At 45.2% G+C, this 25327-nt stretch overlaps 1 protein-coding gene across 1 annotated transcript in view; it reads right to left on the bottom strand.

Moving 5' to 3' along the window:
- KCNH2 (potassium voltage-gated channel subfamily H member 2) overlaps nucleotides 1–25327 on the bottom strand; it is a 1592201-nt gene that overhangs the window by 1438483 nt on the left and 128391 nt on the right. The gene's annotated exons all lie outside the window — the stretch shown is intronic.

The following is a 25327-nucleotide window of genomic DNA, read 5'->3' as shown; positions in this document are numbered from 1 at the left end:
TCCCACTCCAGCCTCAGCGTGGAAAGGCTGAGCCTGCATTCTTTTCCTGCCCACAGCAGTTCCACCAGGAGCCGTCCAGCTCATTAAAGACGCTCTGCGAAATCTCGTATATGATGACCTGCAATATATAAAGGCAATGGGACAGCACAACCATTTTACTCAGGGCAATCTTCCACATCAGGGAGAAATTTCGAGTGTTCCAAAATGTAAAAGATGGCCGGAGATTTGCTATAACATGCCCCCTGTTTAATGTGTGGCACTGCTCTACCCCATGCGATATATGCATGCAGAGGTATCGGATACTATCCATGTTCCAGGGCAGATCCCACTCAGGATGAGGGTGGACTCTATCCCTTTCAGCTGAACCATCGAGTACAATGCAGATTTCAACTGGTACACATGTACCATGTACACATGTACACAAGAGCGATCCAAAATCCTGCATCACATTCAATAGGATCGGGGTCGAAATGACTGGATGGTGAAAATAAACCATGTCATTGTCCATCTTTAATATCTCAATATATGTTGTCTGTCTCACCTGTATTTCCCAGCCATGCAACGCCTTTCACACCATGCATGCCACCGGCTTCAATGCCAGAGAAAACAGCAAAGGGGACAGGGGCATCCCTGTCAGGTTCCTCGCTGTAGCTCGATTACTTCTAACACTAGGCTCCCTGTGCCAGCCCACTCCATCGGTTTTGAATAGAGCAGTTTTACCCAGGTGACAAACTTGGGACCCAGCCCACTCTTTCAAATACCCGCCACATATACTCCCTGCTGACCGAATCAAACAGCTTTTCTGTATTTAGGAAGGCAAGGGATATTGATCATGATCCAGACACGGCACATGAAAGACGTGTGCCTGCCTCCATTGGTTGCGAAAAGCGTTTCTGCTGGAGATAAATCCCGGCTGATCAGGATGGACTTGCTTTGGGAGGTAGCGGTACAAACGTTTTGCCAATATTTGCTCGAGTATCTTTTGATCTTTATTTAATTGGGACAGAGGGCGATACGAGGCTGCGTCTAGTGGGTCGTTCCCAGGCTTGAGTAGTGGCACTACTAGCAACTCACACATGGATGCAGTGGGCACCCCCCCCCCTCTCCAGGGCCTCTTGGTATACCAAAAAAGATGTATCGCCCATAGTCTCTGGGAAGGCCCTGTAAAGTCTGGCGGGCAGTTCATCAACACCTGGGGCTTTAGCTGTCTTGAGTGAATCTATAGCCTGTAATATCTCTTGTTTGGTTAAATGCCCTCTAACTCTGCCCATTCAGTTCCCTCCAGCCATGTCATCGGAAGCAAGTCTATGTAGGCTGCTACCATATGGACTAGGGTATACCCCTTGGAGGTGGTCTGTCAGGGTCTTATTAATGGACTGTTGTCTATGACCCTCCCTCCCAGCTGGGTCTCTAATCGTCAGTAAAGGTTATGTGTGTTGTTTCTGCTTCACCATCCTGACCAATAGCCTTCCTGCCCTAGTCCCCCTCCGTATGCAGTCACCATATATAAAAGAGTTGTACGTGTTTTACCAGGCATTCCCACAAGGAATAAACCGGTTGTTTTTCTTCCCCCCACTCCGGTCACACCATCTGATTTTGCAGCAGCGCCCTCTCCAGGGTTGCCAGCTTTTCTTCCTGCACCATCAGGTCCCTCTCTAGTGTTTATCGTATACCTGTAGTGGTTGCCATACCCAAGCCCCTAAGCACTACCTTCATGGCATCCCATTCCATCGTTCTATGCTGGGGGCTCTCCCAGTTAAGGGTAAAGTAATCAGTCAAGGTGTTTGAGATTGTCACCCTATAGACTGGGTCCGTGAGGGACTCTGCCCACATCAGCCACAATGGGACCTGTGGCACTCTTTTTTTTTTTTTGTGTGCAGTTTTATATAGCGCGAACTTGACCCGAATCCAATCGGGTATCAGAACGCTTTACATAGCGCCAGTTACGTTACATGAGGACACACATTCAGATTTTTTGTTAGGCACGGGGAGATTAAGTGATTTGCCCAGAATCACAGGATGTTCAGCGTCATTACCGAGACTTGAACCCAGTTCCCCAGGTCCGAGGTCGAGCGCCCTAGCCGTTAGGCCAACTCCTCTCACTCTTCTAGCCAAAGAGCAAATCAAAAGCAGGGGTGAGTGATCCTAGATGTATCTAGCCAAAAATGTTGTGTCCATCGCACTTTCTGTTTCTTCCGCCTGTGTGAGGAAGAGTCTGACCAATCAGACCAGCCACCGCACACCGCACCGCGGTCAGGATAGAGCATTTTTGGGGCCCCCACAGGACTGCCAACATCAGGGGGTGTCACCATCACAATTTTGGGTTTCTCTATGCATGGCTAGGCTCAGGGCTTTGAAGGATTCAGAGCACCACGGCAGGAGCGGCCAGGAGAGACGTCTAGTCACGCCGCCAGCAGGGGTATCACTTTACCTGCTTCTATACCCTAGGAACTTCCACCAAGGTCAACAATAGCTTGAAGGGGATGGTGAAACTGGGCCCAAGATATTAGGACAAAGAGAGATGATATGATACTGACATGGCTTTTCGGGTTTAATTGTGCACAGCGTGCTGTTGATAGCTTTAGTTGGTAAAGGTGCAAATGTAGGAAGGGTAACCATTGTTAGAAGCATCTGAGGGTAGATTTGTGAAATAAAGGCAGCCCTTAGGGAGTTAAGGATGAAATTTAGAACATATAGTGTTGATTTTGCACAGGAAGAAACCTGACACCTTGGTTCAAAGCTCCTGGGAGAGTAAAGCTGCCTGAGTGCAATCAGCAGGAACGGAAACGTCTTTAATAATGGAAAAGATTTCTCAGGCAGAGTGGGAACTGTCGTGTATATGGTCAATCAGAGCATTCTATTGCGTTTGGTGTATAAGCCTATGGTAATTCTTTAAAGCAGACTTACATGTGCTCCAGTCACTGACCGGGTGGGTGGGTCTCCCGTGCTCTTCAGTCTCTTACAGTGACGCTTCAGTTTTGAGGTCATCCGGATACCATATTGCAGATGGGAGTCTATATTTGCTCAAGGAATATTTAAGAGGGACCGTGGCATAAACAGGCTGAGTGAGAGACTGAGGCGCTACCGAAGGGATGTTGGTATTCGGGATAGGCGGGCTGCAAACTAGAGACTCTCCCAGTGTTTTGCAAGAGGTCCTTTGCAGCCTCTGGAACTGGTAGATTGAAGGGATGCGGGCGAGGGATTTGAAAATCTAACAGATGCTATTTGGTCGCAGTGACTGGAAGTGGAGGGGAGTGATTTTCTCAAAATTCTCTTATTGGAGCCCAGGTAAATCGTTCCTTGCAGAGATGGTGTGGGTTGTTTTTCCCCCTACCATCCGTTCTGAGATATTCCAGTTTCAAGAAGGGCTTGATGGCTCCCTCCGATCCACGACCTCCCTTTGTCTTCAAATCTTTCATTTTGACATTCAGGTATTTCTTTTCTGTAGCGAGCCATCTGTCCACTCACGCCAGATATATTACTTTGTAAACAGTATCGATTACTCTTAGCTTTCAAGAATTTATGGCATAAAAAATTAAGTCGTTTTTCGTCTATTTCAGTCAGAAATGGAAAACGTGTTTACACAATCATGTTCTTCCATGAGCAGGCTGCTTTCATGCAGGAGAGTTCTGCACCTCCCACTGTGCAACTGACTCCTCCTTCTATTCTTTCCACCCAATGGGCGCCTTGCTCAGCACAACGAAAAGTAAGAGGGAAGAAGGGTGGGGACTTGCTGGCAGTCCCCATGGTGCCCCCTCTGGCTGAGAGCTCCTGGCTGGATGCAGAGTTTGGGTAGCCCCCCTCTCTGTACTTTGGAGGGGGGCGGGGCTCAACTTCCTCTACACCAATGCTTGCCGGAAATCCCTCCAAGCATGCATCTCCAACTAGTTACTGTACCTCTGCACCCCTCTCTCACAGCTCTCGGCTCATGGCATCCAACAATAAAGGAGAGTTATAGCAGGTTCCGTCCTAGAGGGACTTCCCACTCAAGAAAGATCCTGGCCCACCCAAGGCCATTCAGAAGTGGAAAAGCAGGTCCACACTCCTGGGCCAACTTTCCTGCTAGTGCACAACCCGAAAGACTGTTGCAGCTTAGCGGAGTGTGACTCAGCAGGAGACAGAGTCTGGGCCGACCGAGGACACACAGCATGTGGTGCACCTCAACCAGTCCCAGCCACAGGGGGAGTTGCCGCTTTTGAGGGGAACAATAAGCAAGTCCCTTCCAGCAGGCCACAACGAATAAAGATAGAGGTGCCTAGTGCCAGCCTTCCTGAGTAAACAAGTGAGTCTTGACATACCAGACTGAGATTGGGCGTTTAATTCTAATGAAATTTTATCCATTTATGGAATTGAGATGGTGCCATGCAAAATTCAAAAGCAATGGGATTTCATTAAAAAACACTAGGAAGTGAAGTAACTTAACATTTCAAGAAAAATATGACCAGAAAAGTGTAAAATGCAATGCATTTTTTGACAATGTTGCAGTGAAAAACATTCACCCTATAACTTGCAGCAAAAGGAGAGGTGAAAGCAGAGGAGAGATAAGCAAAGGAGAGAAAGCCAAGCGAAAATGAGAGACGGAGTGGGGTGTAGAGACAAATGGAGAAGAGGAGAGGAAAGAGGGAGAAATAATTGAGGGAGAGAAGAGAGGAAAAGAAGATAACGTGGGAAATAATTTCAGATATGCACATAGAGGGTAGAGGGAGACTGAGAAAGGAGAAAGCAAAAAGCCAAGAAAAAGATGAAGTCAAGAAAGATTGAGTGGAGGGAAGGGTAGAACAAGAGATTGGTATAGAGAGGGGCAGAACCTAGGGGGTCATTATGATGACGGAAGGACCGCCACCGCCGGGCCTGCGGTCCTTCCACCATCACCAAGTTCATTACCCACCGCCAAATTAGGATGGCGGTGGGTATTGTGGCAGACGCAAAGTCCGTCCGCCGCTTTTCCACCAAAGGGAATCGCACCGATTGCCTGGCGGACGGTGCATGGCCCCTGAAATGGTGGCGGTGCCTAGCAAGCACCGTCCACCAGATCAGGCTGTGGGTTTAGGAAGGCCTTTCCAGAAAGGCTGGCAGGGATTGGGTTTGGGGGGCCGTTGCAGGCCCCCCTTGTGTGGGGGGGTGTCGCTGCACTGGGGGGTACCCATGGTAACCCCCATCAATTCAATGCACCAAGTGGCAGGCACCACGTGGTGCCTGCCACGCAGTGCAGGGAAATGCTGTGCACGCACTTTTCACATTGCGTGCAGTGCTGCAGCCAGCAGCACCACCTGCAATGTGAAAATGCCAGGATGCGCCCGCCGATATGGCCGGTGCATCCTAATCGCAGTGATGGGACCGCCGCATGTTTGGCAGGCGGAACTAAACACTGCTACGATGGCGAGCAGCCCTAGCACGGACCTAGACCTAGCACTGGGTGAGAATGAGAGAGTGCAGGTGAAATGAGCGCATAAAGGAAGGGGAGAGAGGGATAAACACTAGTGGGAGGAGCGAAGGGCGGTTCATAAAAGTGGGTGAGCAAAAGAGAAGGCAAGGGTACAGATGATATATAGAAAATTAAAAGAAACGCTGTAGTTGGAGTGATTCCCTGCAGCACGTCAAGCAGATTCAGATCATGTTTCTTTTCAAGATATAAAAGTCATCCAGTATGTGCGGCAACCAAAAAAGTCCATTAACTACTTGGATGTGTACAACCAATCAATCAATCAAAAACAGCTTTATTTGAAAAAAATTCATAAAAGCATCCAAACAATAGGCGTTCCATTAGCAATACATAAATGTATGCGCCTCAGCAATTGCAAATACAGATGTCTCTCTGAACATTTGAACAAGATTAAAAAGAATAAGATATAAAAGAATCATTTAAAAACTATATACAAAATTCTATTAAATAGAATGTAATCATATAAAATGCACAATCCCGTATATTACACAGTACAATAGTCGATAAAGTGCTAGATACAATTTACGCCTGGTGCTACTGGTCCCAACAATCTTTTCTTCCTCATTGTCCACGCCCAGCCCAAATATTTAGCAACAGCAATAGAAATAAATGGTAAAGTGCTAGTGCAAATTATTCTAAGTGCCTCAATGCTACTTTTTGTCCCCAGGGATTTACACATTGTGCTTAACCAAACTCTTCTGGGAACTGAATACGCGGAACAAACAAAAAGAAAGTGTGGGATGGTTTCCTTTTGAGTCCCGCATGCTAGGCAAGTATCACTATCTCCACTGGCTCACCTGCCAGTGAGTGATCTTAGGGGCAGAGACCCAGCTCTCAACTGGAAATAAAGCTTCCTATCACCAGGCTTCGTAATTAGATCCCAATAGGATTCTAACCTGGGGATATATTTAGACTCAAGGAAACGTCCTTCCATTGTGGAAGGATTAGCTTTAATCCATATATGCTGCTCTATTAATTCCCAATATTGTCCCTTTAGTATCTCTTTAACAGAGAAGGAAGTTGTTTTAGGGTTTTCCCACAACTCCTGCATTCCCATTTCCTTCAACATGTTGGCCAATTCCCTAAGCCAGTGTATCTTATGGAATTTATCTGCTTTTATGACATCCATAAATCCTAAGGCATAATGGGCAAGCTCCGGAGTAGTCCAGAGCCTGCGCCAATACAAAATAGGACGAAGTCTCGCCAAATCTGCAATATCCTTTCTACCCAAATCATATTTCAACGGCTTCATGGGGGTGGTTTTCGGGAGACCTGTGATATTACGTAAAAACTTATTTTCAGCTATGGTAAGAGTAGTTAACTTCTCGAACCCCCATAGCTCAGCGCCATAAAGAGCCGAGCTTAAAGCCTTAGCTTCATACACTTGGAGAACTGGCTTAATTGGCTTAGTCAATGACTTCTTGTGCTCTAAGTGTAAAACCCCTGCATGTTGACGATGTTTTAGTGCTGCCAGTTCAATATGCTTTCCCCATTTAGCACCCTTATCAACTTGGATGCCCAAATAAGTAAAATCTCTGACCATTTCCACTCTTTGGCCATTCATAAAAAAGTTACCCTTAAAATGACAATGCGGATTAAACGCCATGAGCTTGTTTTTGGCTACATTAACTTCCAACCCGTAGTCCTCACAAACCTCTCAAAAATCGTCAAAGCACGCTGAAGTCCACTCGGGGTTTTTGATAAAATAAGCGTGTCATCCGCAAACAATAAAATTGGGGTTTTTAGACCTGCCAGGGTAGGAGCATCAGTACTTATCAGGTTCATTCGATCAATCACGCCATTAATATAGAGTGTGAATAGTGTGGGGGCCAAGACACATCCTTGGCGCACCCCTCGTTCAACCGGGAATTCAAATGTTACTTTTCCGTGCCCTCCCCACTGAATACTGGCATAATATCCCTCATGCAGCCTCATAACCAGAGTTAATATGTCAACCGGCATGCCCAACTTCTTTACTACTGCCCATAACTGAGTCCTGGGTATGAGGTCGAAGGCAGCGCGTAGATCAATAAAAGCTGCATAAATGCTGCCTTTGCCCAACAGGACTGTCTTCCAGTGTATGAGTGTAAATCGAAATACCTGATCAATTGTACTGGTTGATTTACGAAAGCCCGCCTGGAAGGGAGAAAATAAGTTTTCCTCTTCTGCCCAATCTAATATTTTATTCAGAAGCATTCTCCCTATTACTTTTTGTGTTGTATCTATCAGGCTAATGGGCCTATAGTTCCCCGGCTGGGTTCTGTCCCCCTTTTTGAACACAGGAATTATCACTGCCCCTTTCCAAGACTTCGGGACTGGTGCACCTAATGCCACAGCGTTGGCTAATTTTTCAATATATTTTGCCCAACATTTCTCATCATGAAGGAAGACATCTGCGGGAACACCGTCAGTCCCTGGAGCTCTTCCATTAGCCACAGAATTAAGGGCCATCATTACATCGTTGTTATCAAAAGGGGGGCTCGCATATAGAGTGTAATTAAGATCCTCAATAGTGGCAGCTAAGGGGGTGCATGCGTTTTGGGGGCTGAAGTAGTCCAACCATTGAGGCCTGAGGTTTAGCAGGGAGTTTTTAGACTACTTTTTTTTTTCATATATCTTTATTCGTTTTGTAATCAGTAAAACACACTTAGAATTATGGAAGCTTATGTCATCAGAATCAGGGCTCATTTGTTAAGTAGCACATTATATTGGTGTTGTTCCGAGTATTCCAAGCCTTCATGCACTAATAGTGCACATACGCACTGGAGCTCCTCATGGCAGAATAATGCTTTTTCAACACACAATCTGTCGTCCTATAGGTCTTCAACCAATGAAAGACCATAAACAACAAACATAACTTGTAACAAAAGGTTGCTCGGTGTATTTCCCCGTAGGGCTGTGTGTTGCAGGCAGGTGCAGGGTCATCAAGTTTATCGTTCGAGTTTTCAGACTACTTAAGGTTGAGCATAAGCCTCAGGAGAGCCCAGGGTGACAAGGAACTGTAAGTATTTTTTAAATGACATGTTTATTTTTGTGTGTTTAGCTTGAAATGTTATTTTCTTGAAAGTCAAGCTAACAGTAGACACTGAGGGGAATTAGAATGTTTAGGTTTCGTTTATATATCTCGAATTCATTATTAATACAACCATCAGCAATGGTGGTCGTCAGTAATTCATTAAAAAAACAGAGTTCAAAAGCTGAGTTCTGTTTCTGACTCAAATGTGGACACCAGTGAAATCGCCACTTATGGTTACCAAAGCATACAACGCTTGCAATTACTTGCGCCACTCACCACGCTGCTGCCCTTTCTTTGGGAAACTGATGTTTTGAGCATGACAGAAAACATGCGTTATTACCTGTTCTATCTGTGTTGGTTACAAAAACAGGTGAGTTTCAGTGATTTTCCTCATTTTTCAGAACCATAAGTCGGCTTATAATGGTGGTTTTTGTGAATATGTGCATAGAAAAGGAGGATATATAATGGTTAAGTGTGCATTATGTCATTAGATAGCGGTGTGCAAAGTAGTTAAAAGACTTTGTAAGTAAGTACCTCCTTGGCTGGTGGCTATGGCGTTAAAATGTCAATATTTAACAAATGTCAGTAACCCAAAATATCAGATCTCTGCAATATTTTGTTGTTTTTTTAGCTGCTGCCCTATATTTCGTGGATAACCAATCCTTGTTTAGGGCTCTCCCAGAGCAAGAATCCTAGAGCCAAGGCTGGTGGCAAGATGAAAGCGCAGAGCCACCATCACTGAGTCACCACCTCACAAAGGACCTCAAAGAACCATGTAGCAGAATCCCAGGAAGGTACGTCAGAGGATCAAAGTCTGGGTTCCAGAGAGGCCTGGACCTCTTGGCAGCTAGATATCGAATGGCCTCCCAACTTCACTTCCGTCTTGCTCCATTTTTGCTTATTGTCCAACCACCTCATTTCACATTACAATTCACCTGCTGTTTTTGAATTCCTTTATTTTTGCACCGTTATTTCTCTTCTCCTCTCCCCTCCTCCATTCTGCCATCTCCCAACATCCGCCTTGCATCAAAGGCCGCTGCTGACATAAACGACTGATGACTGATGACTGATTCAATAGTCTAATATTCACCGGTTCTTCCTCTTATAACTAGGCTCTTTAACTGTGTGAGCTCTCCAGACTGCATAAGACCAACTTGGTTTTTCAACAAGTTGTCAAAATCTTCTGTTAGCTGTTTAGGAGAATGTAAACCATACTCCTCAAAAGATTTGTAGCTCCACTTGAGTTCTACTAGAGACTGTCACAACCTCTGAGATGCAAGACTGGTAAAGCGGGTGCCCTAAGTCTGCCACTGTTTTGCAAATGTCTCTTACTGCCCATTAGTCCGTCACAGGCAAAAAAAGGCATTTGACTTCCACCACCATGGTTAGGTTCTCACACTGCCCAACAATAGACTTCCTCAATTGTTAAAACAATGCAAATGTCTCACTTGATGCATCAGTAAGAGCTTTTTACAGTATCTACCAACTCTTCACCATGCCCAGTTGTGCATGTTTTTCCCAATGCCCGCCAGTGCAGCCATCTCCTGCTACTCATTGTTGCCAGCTACTAGTACTGTCCCTTTGCAATCTTCTGACACAGCATGCTGGTGTGATTTTCACACTGCATACAACAGTAGAAGTTTATTTTACTGTCCATTAGAGAGAGCTTGGCCCACTACCCTTGAGCCCCAGCTTACAACATCAGCCACTAATGTCAGCTACTCACATTACCTAAAAGTGCTAGCTTCTAGCAGTGTCCACTAATACCAGTCACACCCACTGCAGAGCAGTGTCAAATTCTCACACTCTCCGTCTACGTGATCTCAGTGTAAGCTTCTCAGAACCCCCACCAATGCTGCCTTTGTTTTCTGGTCTTCCATGGTCACCAGTGTTAAGGTCCACCAGCTGTAGCTTCTCACACAACCCACAGGCTATTCACTCCAGAGTAGTCCCCCAGGCCACTAAAGCCCCTGTGGTGCAGTCAGTCTAAGGCCTATTAATAGCTATCTGAGATTCACAGGAGCCTGAGTAGCCCCTGACAACATTCTGTAGGGGATGGGCATCCTTTTATGTCACACCACGGACTCACACTATTTATTATTATGCAGCAATAATTCCCAAGCAATTCCTCACAACAAGTACACGTACATTAATGCCAAAAATAGATTGTCCATGCAATAAATTTAACTGAACAGCTTCGAATTAACGAATCCAAATAGGGGAAAACACTAAATAGACAATAAAAAAAAGGAATAAAGTTGGTGAGTGTTAGACCGGTCAGCCTTAGTGGGGTCTTCCCCCCCCCAAACATTTTGCCCTACTTCTCCATTTTCTGCTGATCTCATTTTTGTTGGCATTAAAACTGCAATTTACCACAGCTAATCAGTGCTAAAGCGCATGTGTTCACTTCCTAAGACATGCCAAGATTGGTTTACACCAAATTGGCATATTTAACTTACTTATAAGTCCCTAGTAAAGTAGTTCTACATGTACCTAGGGCCTGTAAATTACATGCTAATATTGGGCCTGCAGCACTAATTGTACCACCCACTAAAGGAGCCCTGTAAACATTTTCAGGCCTATCATAACAGCCTGTGTGGCCAGTTTTAAACTGCCATTTTGACCTGGAAATATAAACCTTGGAGGCAACGATGGACATGTACGGGGTCTTTGTTCTTAAGATATCTGGGGCGAAATAGATCCTTAAATTAGCTGAGAGTACGGCTTGTTTTTTCACGAGCGTTTTCAACGATTCAGCGAAGCATGCCTGCTGTTACTGGTAGATTCTCCGTGTAGTGTTCTAACAACTATTTTGTGAAGCATGCTTCCCATGTGATCTTCCATTGGTATATTGTTTGAATAACATTCATATTCTAAAAGAGCTCAATACTTAGTATGGACAGCTTTAGAGTTACGCTGACTCGTCTCTTATATAAAATTTAATGAAAGTAAGGATTCAACAAAACACAGAATAAGAAGAGCTCTCGAATCCTTACATTTGTAAATATTTAAAAATATACCATTAGAACATTTTATTAATCTTGGTCAAATAATGACTAAAAAGAGTAATTAGCGTAAAGAAAGCACAAGCGCCATCTAGTGATTAAAACAAGATGCCAATAATCATATCACAATAGCAGTACACGCCGGAAAAAGTGACAATGATACCTAAAGAGTGGATTGAGATATAGAAAGTGGAAAGAGACCTGTTCCCTTTGTGTATGTCCACTTTTATTTCCATTTTTTGATATAACTGATATGATAGACGTCAGTGTTGAATTATATGCCTAACTGTGAATGAGCCTAGGAATGTAATCTGTCTGAATCATTTATATAATCACGTTGACAGACTCAATACACAATCCTATATGATTGATATAAACATGGATATTGTTTTTTTATGTGTTAAAAGTAAGAGTTTGTACCCACTTTTTACATATCATTTTTTCTTGGGATGCATCACGATTACTTTGTAGAGCGGGGCCTCTTTGACTTGAGCTGGTGCCGAGTAAGTGGTGTGCTATTGTGGTGGAGGTACTAGATGTACAGTTATTCTTCTATACAAATAATTTTTGTTTGTTTTATAGATGTCCTATACATCGAGCTAACACTGAGGATTTGAACATTGTTCCTGAGGGTACAGTAGTAACCCATCAATACCTACGAAGTTTGAACATAGCAGTAGCAAAGTTTATTTTTTAGTGAGGTCCTGAAGAAAGCCAGGGAGAATCATCCCAACGGCTGAAACATGTCGACCATAGACACAAGCAGTGATTAGTTATAACTGCTGTCTTTTTTCCTGCACTGTTTGTTACGTAGGAATGCGATTCGATAATATAAGCAAGACGCATATTACCTTCTGTCTTTATTGCTTATCCTATTTTAAATCACATTTTCTTTGTTCTACTTGCACTGCACCCTTCTGAAAGAGAGGTTCTTTTCTATACTTTTTCCTCTGGCAAGAACTGGACAAGAGGATACAACTCATTCATTTTCTCTCTGTGACTAAAGAGGGAGGTAGAAGAGTTGATTGGTATCCCAGATGATGACACTGGGCACTTGAAAGTGAAATGATGGGATGCCAATAATCCCGATTGAGTCCTTCCCTTTCTTACTTCACTTTCTCACTCTACATCCTCACTTCCACCTTTTGCACCTTACACTTAATACAAGTGTTGTATGGCAACTTCTGAATTGCATCTTTAGTTGCATTGTATAGACCTCGGATTTTATTGATTGTTTATTAAAAATAAACCTTTTGTCAGGCCTAAATCTTTCTTGTTATGTTATATTGATTTGTATAGCGCACTTATCACCACAGAGGGTATCCAGGCGCTTGAGCAAGTTTGTAGGTGTGTAGTCTCCAAGGTACTTATATGAAGAGCCAGGTCTTCAACTTCTTGTGGAACTCAAGAAGTGAGGAGGAGGCTCTGATGTGTTGAGGGAGGTCGCTCCATATCTTGTATGCGATGCAGGAAATACATATGTCATCCCTAGGGTAGGCCCATAACAGTCCATTGGGGAGGGTGAAGTGTATTTGAAAAGTTAGACATGCACTTTTAAGTTTTAACTGTCCTGGAAGTGAAAAACTCTTGAATTAGTTTTTTTTTTTACTGCAAGCCTACCTCTCCTATAGCATTGCAATGGGTTACTTTATTACATTTAATAAGTGATAACATTATATTGGGAGCAGGTTGGAATGTTGAGTTGGATGTCTAAAGAATTTAAATTTAAAATCTTCTTTAATGTTAAAGTCAGATTTTAAGTCACAGTCCGGAAAATATCACTTTAGAAAGTTGGCATTTTCTTGTCCCAACCATTTGGTGCCTCCAGCCTGTACCCTGGTTCACATGATTAGGTGTAGCTAGCTGGCAGTTAGTCTTTGTGTATTGCTCCCAGACAATGAGACAAAGGGAGAATAGATGATGGCAGGATGGGACATCTCCGACTTGATGATGAGGAGGAACTATCACCTACCACAGTTGCACATCTTAAAATATCTGCCTCAGCACACTCACAGCAGGTTTCATGACATGCTGGGGCCAGGGCAAGGAGTCAGGGAATTACTAAAACCTCTGGGGGAGGAATCCTCCAAAGCCCACTCCTACTCCTACTTTAAAGCTGGCACCTGGTATGAATATTGAACCCCCAGACCCAACTCTTCAGTGCACCTCTGGACATGTGGGTGGCAAAGAAGGACTTTTGTATTGCTATGCTGCTATATAGACTGCTATTCTGCTGCCCTGTTACTCTGCTACCCTGCTGCCTGCCGCCCTGCTTTCTGACTGAAAAAGACTGGACCTGCATCTTGAACCCAGGAGCACCAGAGTGACTCCAAGGGTTAGTTGGTTTGATCTAATCAGAATCTCAGAAACACAAAAGGCTGTGAGTCTTGGCCCCCAAGTGGTGCCACGGTTGCCACCCCAAGTCTGGACTCTTGGAAGTCAGCCTCAAGGTGCTCTACCAGTCCAGCTGTGATCTCTTGAGCATAACGACACAACACTATGCATCTCCTCGCTGCTCCACATCAGAACCGTGGTTGCACAATGCATTCCCGATGAAGGGCCTAGCATCGCAGCCTGTAGCTCTCAGAACTGGCGCTGTGTGACACATCCCCAATGCAGGACTTCACTTTGCAAGCCTCCATCAATGGCATCCTCAACAACGACAGAGGACCTCGCATCATGACGGCTTCATCGGAACCAGCGCTGTGTAACCCATCCTCGATGCCAGACCTCACATTGCCGCTAACAACACATCGGAACTACAGCTGCATCCTCAACACAGGATCTTGCAATGCTCTGCAACCAGGATTTAAGGAACTTTGTTCAGTGGGCCTAACTTGCTACCTGTATCCAGCCCACGCTCTATCGTGGTCAGTGTGAACTTGTGACTTTGTCCTGGTCCAGTGCGACCAGATAACCACAGGTGCCGTTTTCTGATTCTAAGCACTATTTTCATATTTCAGAGCATATCTCCGGTTCTACTGATTGGATTTTTGGTGTTTTGGTATCAAATACTATAGAAAATTCTACACTATTTTTTCTAAATTGGTATGGGATTTTTCTTGTGTTGTGTTTTCACTTTATAACTGTTTGGAGTGCTGTATAAATACTTTACACATTGCCTCTAAGTTAACCCTGACTGCTTTTGTGCCCAGCTACCAGAATGTAAAGCACAGGTTAATTTGAGGTTGCTTGTGACTTTACCCTGACCGGATTTGTGGTTCTGCTTGAGTAAGGTTTCACTCCCTCAACCAACAACCTAATTTTCTACAATAAGCTAACACAATCATTTGCAAGTTTCACAATCGAATACATTTGAAATCGTTTGGTATTGGGTCAATGTAGTGTCAAATACAGCCAAATGTAATATTTTTGCACGCTACAAATATCTATTTGGGTCCGCGTCTCTCTCCAAATCACACAAAAACAGTGTTGCCAAATTTTTATTTTTATTCCAGATTTAGATGAATATCTTCTTTTATTCATTTGTCAATACAAGTAGCTCTTTAAATGTTACTAATGGGAATCGTTTCCCCTAACAGCAAAATGTATTACTTGACAAAAAAGACCCTGCTCAATGTCCATGACAGGAGGCACGGTAACAATACAACATCATTTCAAGCACACTTCCCTTACTTTAACTCGTGTGATTTTAGTCAACTCTACCAAATATTCCACTTACAACACAACGTATGGATGAAGAAAAAACAACAGTTACAACCACTTGGAATCACTGTAATTTGTGTGTGCAAAATCAATGACAACAGCAGTGCACTTTCTTTGATGCCAGGTAAGGCTTGAAACATTGGGTTCTCCTGAAAGAGCCCAGTGTGCTGTACATTAACTAGTTTTTTTGATTCCCTCGTGGTCCATGGAGTAGCATGCTACCCGCCCACCGATAGTGCTTCGGACACGTCAGGGGTATTAGGCCCTATGTAAATGTAATTAAAAAAGAAGAAGTGCCATTTAATTAACTTTCTCAACAGGTGCTTTGAACCAAGAGAAGCCACGTATCCGGTGACTCTTTCACCCAAAAAATCTACCCTTTACACAAAAGCCAAAGAAATTCACCACTCACAGCTGTTAAAGTGCTGGATGTAAAGTTTACTACAACCAGTTATGACCATGTAATAAGAAAACACATAAATAAATGTTAAATAAGTAAAAATGTGCTATCAGGCCAATGCAATCATTCTTTGAACATTTCATATCTGAGTGCCATTGTTAGATGTAAAGAAGTGGTCAGAGTGCATACTTATTTGGGTCTTGCAGTGGTGTACTTGATTAAAGTCCTCCGAATTGTCCAGCAGTGTGTGACTGATCTCTCCCGTTGTTCAATGCTTGTTTATTTGGTGATATCTGTGTTTGGGCTGTACTGTACTGGTGAAGAACAGCCGTCATAGCAAATATGCTTGATATGAATGTAAGAGGTATAAGTTACAATTGGCTGCAGAGTGCTCAGTATTATGGCCATAGGTATCATTGTGGGCACTAAATGTTATATATGAGAATATATAGCTATAAAATACCCCAGCAAATCATAGGCCAGACGTTCTTAGCCAACATACATATCAAAAGGAGTTTTCCGGGGAGGTTGTTTCCAATCTGTGGGTTGTAAGCTGAAGACTGCATTTGAGGGTGCAGCAGTCTTTCTGGGTTCTATTGCCAAGACGTTGAGTGATGCAGTTATCTTGGCTAATAGCCATGTTTTTAACTGTCATCTGGAGTCAATATGCTTCTGGATGCTTCTAATGCTGGATGGCAGTGAGTTCCAGAGCTTAGAGGCATGTACTGAGTGTCCCCTACAGCTTCATTGGCACCTTGACCTGTGTTTAGCATATTTTACCTGAATAATAAGCACTTATCCTAGGGCTTTTAAGTGCCACTAAAGAATGCCCTGTATAAAACCCATGAATCTCAACTGAATATCTTGTGTTAGATCACCCACTACAGATCAACGCTGCCAGTGGCCTTCCTCAAATCGATGAGGCCCCCATGTGAAATGTAATGAGGGGTCCCCAGTTCGTAATTTGAGCCAGTGGTTGCCGATGGCAGCCCTGGCACATATATTTTGGGACTGGCACTTATTTTTCCACACCAGATATTTGCAGAGTGCAAGCAAGGGAAAAAACAGACCGGAAAGATGGAGGAAGAGAAAGAGGGCAAACCATCACAAAGGTAGAATGCAGGAACCTGCCAGAGTGAAATAAAGGGGCAGGGAGTGTCTGGCAGTGGATTAAAGACTACCAGCCTTGGTATTTGGCACAACAACGTTTAACTGCACTTGCTGCCGGATTCTGAGCACCAGCACTCTTTCTTTCACAAATTAAGCACTGTCGGGTCCCTGAAAATTCGATATATATTGATATTGCGCTCAATGGGTGTACCTTGGAGGGTTGCGGGCCTCCAGAAGGGATGGGGTACCTTGTAAGGTTGGGGGCCCCTTTGCACAGCAGGGTCTTTAGGGGCTGCATGTGCATGTTACTCCCGTGAACAGTACAATTGTGCTCTCAGTGAAGGGCGAAAAAGTATGCAAAACAAAATGTAAGCTATAGCAACAAAAATGCAAATACGAAATAAGTTAAGATATTCAGAAAAAGGTCAAAGGCAAGAAATGTCTCCACACATCTGCAAAGTCCACCCTGTGTTGAATGTGTGGGTCATGGGGATGGCTGCATTAACAGTGGCAATGTGACTTGGAGTAGGTATGTGCGCAGTGTGTGTGTAGAGGAGTCCTTAACCCCTTCCCTGCTCATGACGGAACCACTCCGTCATGAGCCACGGGCGCCGTGTGCTCATGACGGAGTGGTTCTGTCATGCTGCGGCCGTTGGCGGCCGCTCCGCCCACGCGGCGCTGATTCCCCGCCTGTGCGGGCGATTAGCGCGAGTGGGCGGAGTCGTGACGGAACCACTCCGTCATGAGCACAGCGCGCCCGTGGCTCATGACGGAGTGGTTCCGTCACGAGCATGGCGGCGCCGCGCTGCCCCCAAACCCCCCCAGCGCCGCAGCAAAATTCGTGCCGCGGCGAAGGGGTTAAGCTGCAGCAGTGGAAGGCAGATTGTCTGCAGACACCACTGGCGGATGGATTTTGGTTGACCGTGTATCTCAAACCTGGGCACCACTGTGTACAGCAGCCTTGCTGAGGTTCAGCCGCACTGCTGGTGTGTGTTGGGGGTGAGGAAAGGCAGAGATATATCACATGTTCTGGTGTTATCGAGTGTGTGGGTGGTCAGGGTGCCTGGTGGACATGATCAACAGGAGGATTTGGGGCACATAAGTGACAAATGACACTTTTGGAAACATTCAATTGGTCAAAATATGGTCGAATTTAAATGTTAATTTAAAGAGGCCTGTGCATTTAAGTCACATTACCGTATTAGGATAAAAATACCACTTAACAGCCCTAGTTCTTTTAATGGATTTTATGTGAATTGATTTTAAATGGGGGAAACTTCATAAAAAGTGTTCTTTTGCTTCAAGTAAAAAGAGGTCTTGATTGAAGTCATGGTGCAGAATGTACTTCAGGCCTTCAAATGGATGGAAAAAAGAACTCAGAGAAAAGCAACTGAGGCGCGGCACACAGTGCCTTGTTCCTGGTTTGTGCAGAAGTGATGTCATGGCATAAACATTAGTATCAAGGATGTGGAGACCTGTTCAATGACTTGAAGCACTCATAATAGGGAAGCACCCCTTGTAAATGGATCCTTTGCAACAGCGTTTAGCTTGTTTATTGAGGGTCAGTATCGTCGATTACTTATTCTGGTGAATGCATGATTTTGCAATAAAGAAATGTAGTACACGGTATTTTTTTCGTGGCTGCATCTTTTATTCACATGATGGGCCTTCTTGTCATTGTTTTTCTCCTGAACAGGGCTGTGTTGTTCAGGCAGAATCAATAAGGGCAACAGAGGAAGGGTACCTCTCAGTCCAACAATGCTCACAAGCCTGCTCTGGAGGTCATTCTGCAGAACCAAGGGATACACTTGGGTTTTCTGATGGTTGGAAAATCGTTTTTCGTAGCAGGGAACAACCCATGCCTAAGTACAGTGCCAGGACTGGTAATGGATTCAAAATCAGCTCAGGCAAAAATGTTCAAAGAAGCCCACATTTCTGGAGGGATGCAACTAGAACGGGTCAGAGGACATGTTTGGATCATGGCAGTTAAGGCAGCTCTGAAAACTGCCCACTACCCTATAGCCATGGCTTAATTTGTAAAATTATATGTGCCAGGGCCCAAATATTTGCTCAGAAGCTGCTTCCAGTACTGCTGAAACTCGTGGTACTGAGTGCAAAGGCTGGGTAGTCTTGAATTCCCTTTCATGCATCTTTAACCCATCATCAGACACTCCCTGCCCCTCCATCTCTCTCCTGCACATTCTTTATTGTCTCTGTTTCCTTCCCATGTCACTGTTTTCTCCTCTTTCTCTTTCTCTTCCTCCTTCTTTCCCTTTTGTTGTGTTTTTCTCTCTTTGGTTCTGAGTCATAGTGTCCAAAAAAGCGTGCTTGTGTGCCTATCTCCAACCAAATTAAGTACTGCCTATAGCTCACTGAGGAAATGCCAGAATGGCAGAATTTTGGGTCCCACCCTGCACAGTACCATGAGCCAGTTTATAAATCGAGTCTATAAATGGATGATAACAAGGTATAAATGTGTCCTATCAAGAATGTTCCAGATTCTATTAGCAAATCTCGTGACACACACCTACTCCCCATTTGAACCAACTTGGTCAACACCTATCTCCAATACGGCCTATTTCCAGAATGACAAAAAATGGGCCAAGTCTCTCCTCTCCTGTTAAATCAATCTCTCGATCCACAGAACTACTGCCCATTCTCCACACTCCCATTTTTAGGCAAAGTCATTGAGAGTTGTATAATATTCCAACCTGCTTCACACATTTGAACAAAAAACCTCCTAGACACTCTCCAATCAGGTTTCTGCCAGGGTCAGTACGGAAACTGCAGTCCTGCAAATAATTGATGACTCCCTTGGAATCCATGACTTCAGTAACTTCTGCCTCCTGGTCCTCCTGGACTTGTCCACTGCATTCAGCACTGTCAGCCATCTGGACCTCCTTTGCACTTTTGAACAACGTATGGTATGTGGAGGCATAGTCCTCAAATTGTTCTCCTCATATTTAACCAACCGTTCCCAAATTGTGAAAATGGGCAACACGCTCTCAAGACCAGTCAGTGTACATGAGGGGGTCCCTCAGAGCTTGATCCTCTCCCCAACCCTCTTTAACCTCTACCCAGAACCACTATTTGTGAATCTCAGAAATTCTGGGATTTTCTTCTACATCTATGCCAACGACACTCAATAATACATGAAAATCTCAACCCCTGAAGACGTTGCCCTCCTCTCAATCATGCTCCTAAAGATTCTAAACTGGATGTTTAACCACCATCTAAAACTCAACCCAACTAAAACAGAATTTCTTTTGATTTCACCTCTGAAATCAAAAACCCCAGTACAGGAATACATAGCTAACTTTCCCACCCTGGATGGCTGCCCTGCCATTGTCCAGAGTGCTAGATCACTTTGTATCACCCTTGAAAATCATCTCAATCTTCACAAACACATCTCAGCCAAGGCCAAAAGTGCACAACAGCAAATTAGGCATATTTGGGGCATCAGACATTTGATCCCGGAACAGGACCTTAAAACAGTGGTGCAGTCTCTCATTCTCTCTAGACTAGATTATGGAATTGCCCTTCTCTCCGGCATTCTCAAAATTCACCTAGGCCCATTGAGAGCAACACTACATGCAGCAACGCACTTCATTTTAGGTCTCAAGAAGTTTGACCACATTTCCCCTGCCCTGCTAACCCTCCAATGGCTTCCCATTGAAGCACGGGCCCAATTCAAAACCGCCTGCATTTCTCACAGAGGGCAGCGCTCCTCTTCACCCTTCTAGCTAAACGAGAAACTAAAAATCTCTGGAGCACATAGGGGTTCCAGAAATGCCTAATCCCTGCTCCTGGAATCCCCCCTTCAGTCATGAACGGCACATGAGCCAGTCATTCTCTGGTAGTGCCACAAGAATCTTCATTCCTCCCTCCGCCTAACCACCTCCCTAGCCACATTCAACAAGCATTTACAATGCAATGGTCTCGGCATTGGTAAAGTTAGAGCTATTGGCATTGCTCATGACATTATTTTTGTTCATGTTTTTGTTTTTAAAACATTTAAAGAAACGGCATTGTCATGAGCAATGCCAATAGCTCTAACTTTAACAATGCCGAGACCGCTTGTTTGGTGACCCTCCGTACTTTCCACCCTCTGCATGAATCGTCTCTCGGAGTACAGCCCACTCACTCTACGTCACATGCATAAGCGCACACTTCATCTCAAAGATCACAACGTGTCCTCTTACTGCTGCAGCCTTACACCTAACCTCCAGAATCCCAGCTACGAATCTCCCCCAGGAGTGTGAACTCACGTGCCCCCACGCCCCCATGCCTCGTAATCACACCCAACTCTCACTAATTGAAACCGCCCCAGTAATCAGGAGTGAATGCACGGTCTCCTGGACAGCACAGGGTTAATCCCAATAACCACTAACCTCTGGTCCGGAGTAAGGGGGCTGCCTGGCATAAAGTGCTTCATGTCAGCGCTAGTCATCGCTATATAAATACAATTACACTAGAACAGCGCAGGAGGTTCATGTTGCACCGCAGGCTCCATCGAGTGCATCTTTCCCTCCACAAAAGGTCCCCGAGCCCTTCCCCTGGGTGGAGTCTGTAAAGTTGTGGAGACGGCAGGGGGTGAAGTGAAATATTTCTAACTCGAACCCTGGCATCCCAGCGCATAAAGCTCGCCTCGCGCATGCGCGTTCTCACCTTCGGATACACACGGCAGGGGTGGGTACACACGGCAGGGGTGGGTAAAGTAATTGTGAAAACCATTGATATCACTGCTCAAGAAGCTCGCGCATGCGCGGCCTCACCTTGGATGGACCTTATCGCTGGCTGGTTTCTGGGAACCTCCCATCCTCCGGCCATGGCTGGGCGCGGGTGTGCCGGTCCAAACTGCTCCTGTGGCAGGACATGCCCAGGCACGAACCCGCCCGTGCTCAGCCCAGCCCGGACATGGCCAGCAGAAGCCCGGACATGGCCAGCAGCAGGCTGTGCTTGGCCTTTCCTGCATCCAGCCCTCTGGACCACAGAATGTCTCAGACCGGCCTTCATAGAGCCCAGGGGGCTTCCATGGCTGCTGCCTCTGCAAAGCAGCTGGGCTGGGGCAGGGTCAGCCTCATGCTCTATTATCGTATACATCTATCTAAAATAACACCTTACTTACTCCGTGGGAGTCCCATCTTTTCACCCCAATAGCTATGCCACGGAGCAAAATACAAAACTTGGGAAAAATTCACAATTCAAACGTATTAAGTGTCAAATTTGGCGGATATGGGTCAAAGGGATAACAAGGTACAAATGGGAGGTCGGAATCCAGTGACGTTTCCAAATAACAAATGAATCAAAACAGGGAAACGTCTGCACCAAGAACTCAAAAACCCGCAGAATGAAACTTGAACCAAATCTGTGGACACAAAATGCCTGGCTCCATTCGAGGCCTTTCTTGGGCCATTAAATCTTAGCTCAGCTTTTTTAAAAGTATTAAATAAAAACAAGTACACGTGTGCAAGTGCTGTATGTGTCTATGAAAACTGGCGGCCAGAAGACACTTCCAAAATCAATGAAAGTGAGCACATGTCACGTGCGGCGGATCAGCACAGAAACTCAGCGACAACTCGTTGCAAGCAAAGGAATGAACCATCAGACACCAGACATGGGTCGGGCGTCGCCGCCACACCAGCAGGCCGCAGTGTACAGGGGCCGGGTTCGGTCGAACCACAGGTGAATCCGCCAGAACCAGAAGGGCCGGTCTGACAGCTGCGGTGTGGGCCGGTTTTAGGCTGTTTGGGCTTATTTTATGGTCTGGGCCGGGTTTGAATGTTGATTTCTCTGATATGACCGCAAACATACATTGATTTTATTAGGTCAAATGCATGCAGGCAGCCTTGAACCGTGCAAGCCACCCATACAAGTGACTCTTTTGCAACCACCATACCGATCCAATTCACTGATTCCGGCCACTTTCTTTGAGCTGCCCCGGGCTGTCTTCAGTCCCTGCCGACCCTGGTGGGGGCAAATAACGGGCATACGCAAAATGTTTTATGAACTTTTAAACACAGCAACAAACTCTGTATTTACAACGAACCTCCCTCGGAAACCCAGCTGCCAACCCTAGCAGTGTACTGTGCAAACCACAAGCTACATGGGACGTCTGAATGAATCTTTTACCTCACTTTTCCACGTACAAGGCTTGTCAATTAAACGAGCACCCTTCCCTGTTAGAGCTCGCGCTGCAGCGTGTTACCGTGCCATCAGGACTGCAACACGCCTCCTCTGTTGAGCATGCGATGTACCCACGCTACCTCATTCACATCCCATTCCGACTCTTGCCCTTGTTAACCTGGTGCAAAAGGCGTCTGTGGAACTTGGCATCATTCGGATGTATCAGGATGCAGAGATGGCGCCTTGTATTTCGCTCTCGGCACGCAACAGATTGTACCAAATGTTGCGTATTTTTTTCAAATACTTTTCAGGGGGAGGACAACCCCTGGCGCCATATGCTGCACGTTTCCCGACTGTCTCTAGGGCTGGACAGCCCCCGAGGGCTCTCCGAGGTGCGACGCCTCGGGCTCCTCGCTTTTCTTGTCGTACCGCCACCTCGAGGTCTTTGTGATAAACAGGGGAGCGGCTTCTATGAGGGGCCCCCATATAAAACAGGGGTGATTCTGAAAGGGACGGTTTCTAATTAAGCTAGCAGTCTAGCAGAACAATTTCAAAACATTGTAGAACCTCACAAAGTGAGCACAACAACGCACGACATTGATAATGAGGCAGGAGGCTTAGGTAAACATGTCGGATCACACAATGGACGCATCCTGCCTCGCGCTGCGTGGGTACCATGTTTGCGCCGAAGGGGAGGGGCTGCGCGAGCGAGGATGGAGCGTGGAGGGGAAGCGCAAGACAGCAGAACCTGGAGAGGACATCCCGTCCAAAGCACGGTGCGGATCCCGATAGCAAAACAAGGAGATCAGGTGAGGGAGCAACGCCGGGACACCACCGCCTTTCTCCGAGGCAGAGAAGAACTGCCTCGGAGAAACGCAGCCTCGGTTTCGGATTCGGGGGCGTGTTTCTTTTTCTCTCCTCTTGCCATTGGCTGGAGGAGAGAAAAACAAGCCCTGCGAAAAGCAACGAAAAAACACGCCCCCCGATCCGAAAAGGACGGGGCTTCAACGGAGTGACTGGACCTCTTCTCCAGTGGCTGGCCAGCATTTAAGAGGCCAGCCAATGGAGAACAGGAGAGAAGAGGGGCGGGTGCAAGCCCCTCTTCTCAAAGTCACTCAAACTCATTAAATCTCGGAGCGAGACTGCGCAAGCGCAGCCTTCGCAGCCGAGATCTAAAAAGGACTTCAAGCTCCTATTTAACAGACACCTTTGTTAATCGCCTACGACCATTCTTAAGTACTGTCTCCACCAGGATACAAACTACCTTCTTTATGTGACCCCACCATGTTAATCAAAGCTTGAACTGTGTACTACCTTTGACCAACTGCTGCAATTGTCCTGGTCGCATCTACCAATGCAAATGTCTGAATTTAATTACTGTAACTAACTCGCTGTACCCTCATATCCTGCTGCTGTTGTAAAGGGCTCTGATACCTTTGGGCCATGTCCACACTATATAAAATTGTTAATAAAACAAATATGCCAAGATGTGTGCATGATATTAGGGAAGGAATTGACAAAAGGTTGCTACCTATAAAATATTTTTGTCATTATATGCTGATCCTCTAGCACACACAGAACGCACTTTTTTGACTTACGACACCCTTTCCTGACCTCTCTTACAATTTACATCATTACAATACATTCTCAGTCATGGATCTGAGAGCTCTGCAGATGCCTTTTCATAGATCCCTGTCTGAAGTTGCCTGCTTGTATTGGAACACTTTTCACTTCGGGAAAATAATCACACTTCCCTCCAAGAAAATAATCTTCAATACATTTCAGTGTGTCTTTTGATTCTTTCTTCAGCAGACTGTCGATACAAAATGTCTTAGTTATCCTCAGCAAATGATTGCCACTTTATGTATGAACTTTTTTCTAGATCCTTCTGAGAGTTTTAGATATGTCATTATTTAGACCATAATTATGTTTTAATGTATTTTATTAGACTCCGATGGGTGAAATGGGGTTTATTTATAGGTCGATGGGCTATATTGTGGTCTGCCAGAGCTGGGGAGGCATGTATTCTGCTGCCCTGGTGACCATACAGCCCTCCGTATATAGAGATCTCCACGTGCTTGGAAGAGATCTGTATGCCTTCAGTAGAGCCACTACCAGAGTGGATCCTCTGAAGGCATTGAGTTTTTGCTGAGGAGCCACAAAACCTTAAGCTCAGCACATGGTTTTGTTCTTTAAAAACTCCCTAAGTGGGAAATGTTTTTGAAAACCAAAATACTAATGATCCTGATGCCCTGGGGTTTTTGCTCAGGGTGTTGGGGTAATATTTCTTTTTTTCATTTTCAGGACCACTAGGTTTAGTCTGGTAGCCCTGAACAAAAAAGTACATCAGATTGTCTGCCCCAAATGGGGTGGACAGTCTGGGGTACTAACACGACTGCCCTAAGCCTGGAAACATGGCCATCTGCCCGACTCTAAATACAGCAGGCAGGCCATCAGTTTGCTAGACAGGGTTCTTCACCACGTTTCTGACAGATTACTCTGTCTGCCAAACTATAAGTGGGGCTCATAGTCTTCTTTATCCTGATGAAGATCTGCTTATC

The sequence above is a fragment of the Triturus cristatus genome, chromosome 10, assembly GCF_964204655.1.
Source record: "Triturus cristatus chromosome 10, aTriCri1.1, whole genome shotgun sequence".
Taxonomy (NCBI): Eukaryota; Metazoa; Chordata; class Amphibia; order Caudata; family Salamandridae; genus Triturus; species Triturus cristatus.
The sequence above is the reverse complement of the archived record's forward strand: the minus strand, read 5'-3'. Positions and strand labels throughout refer to the sequence as shown.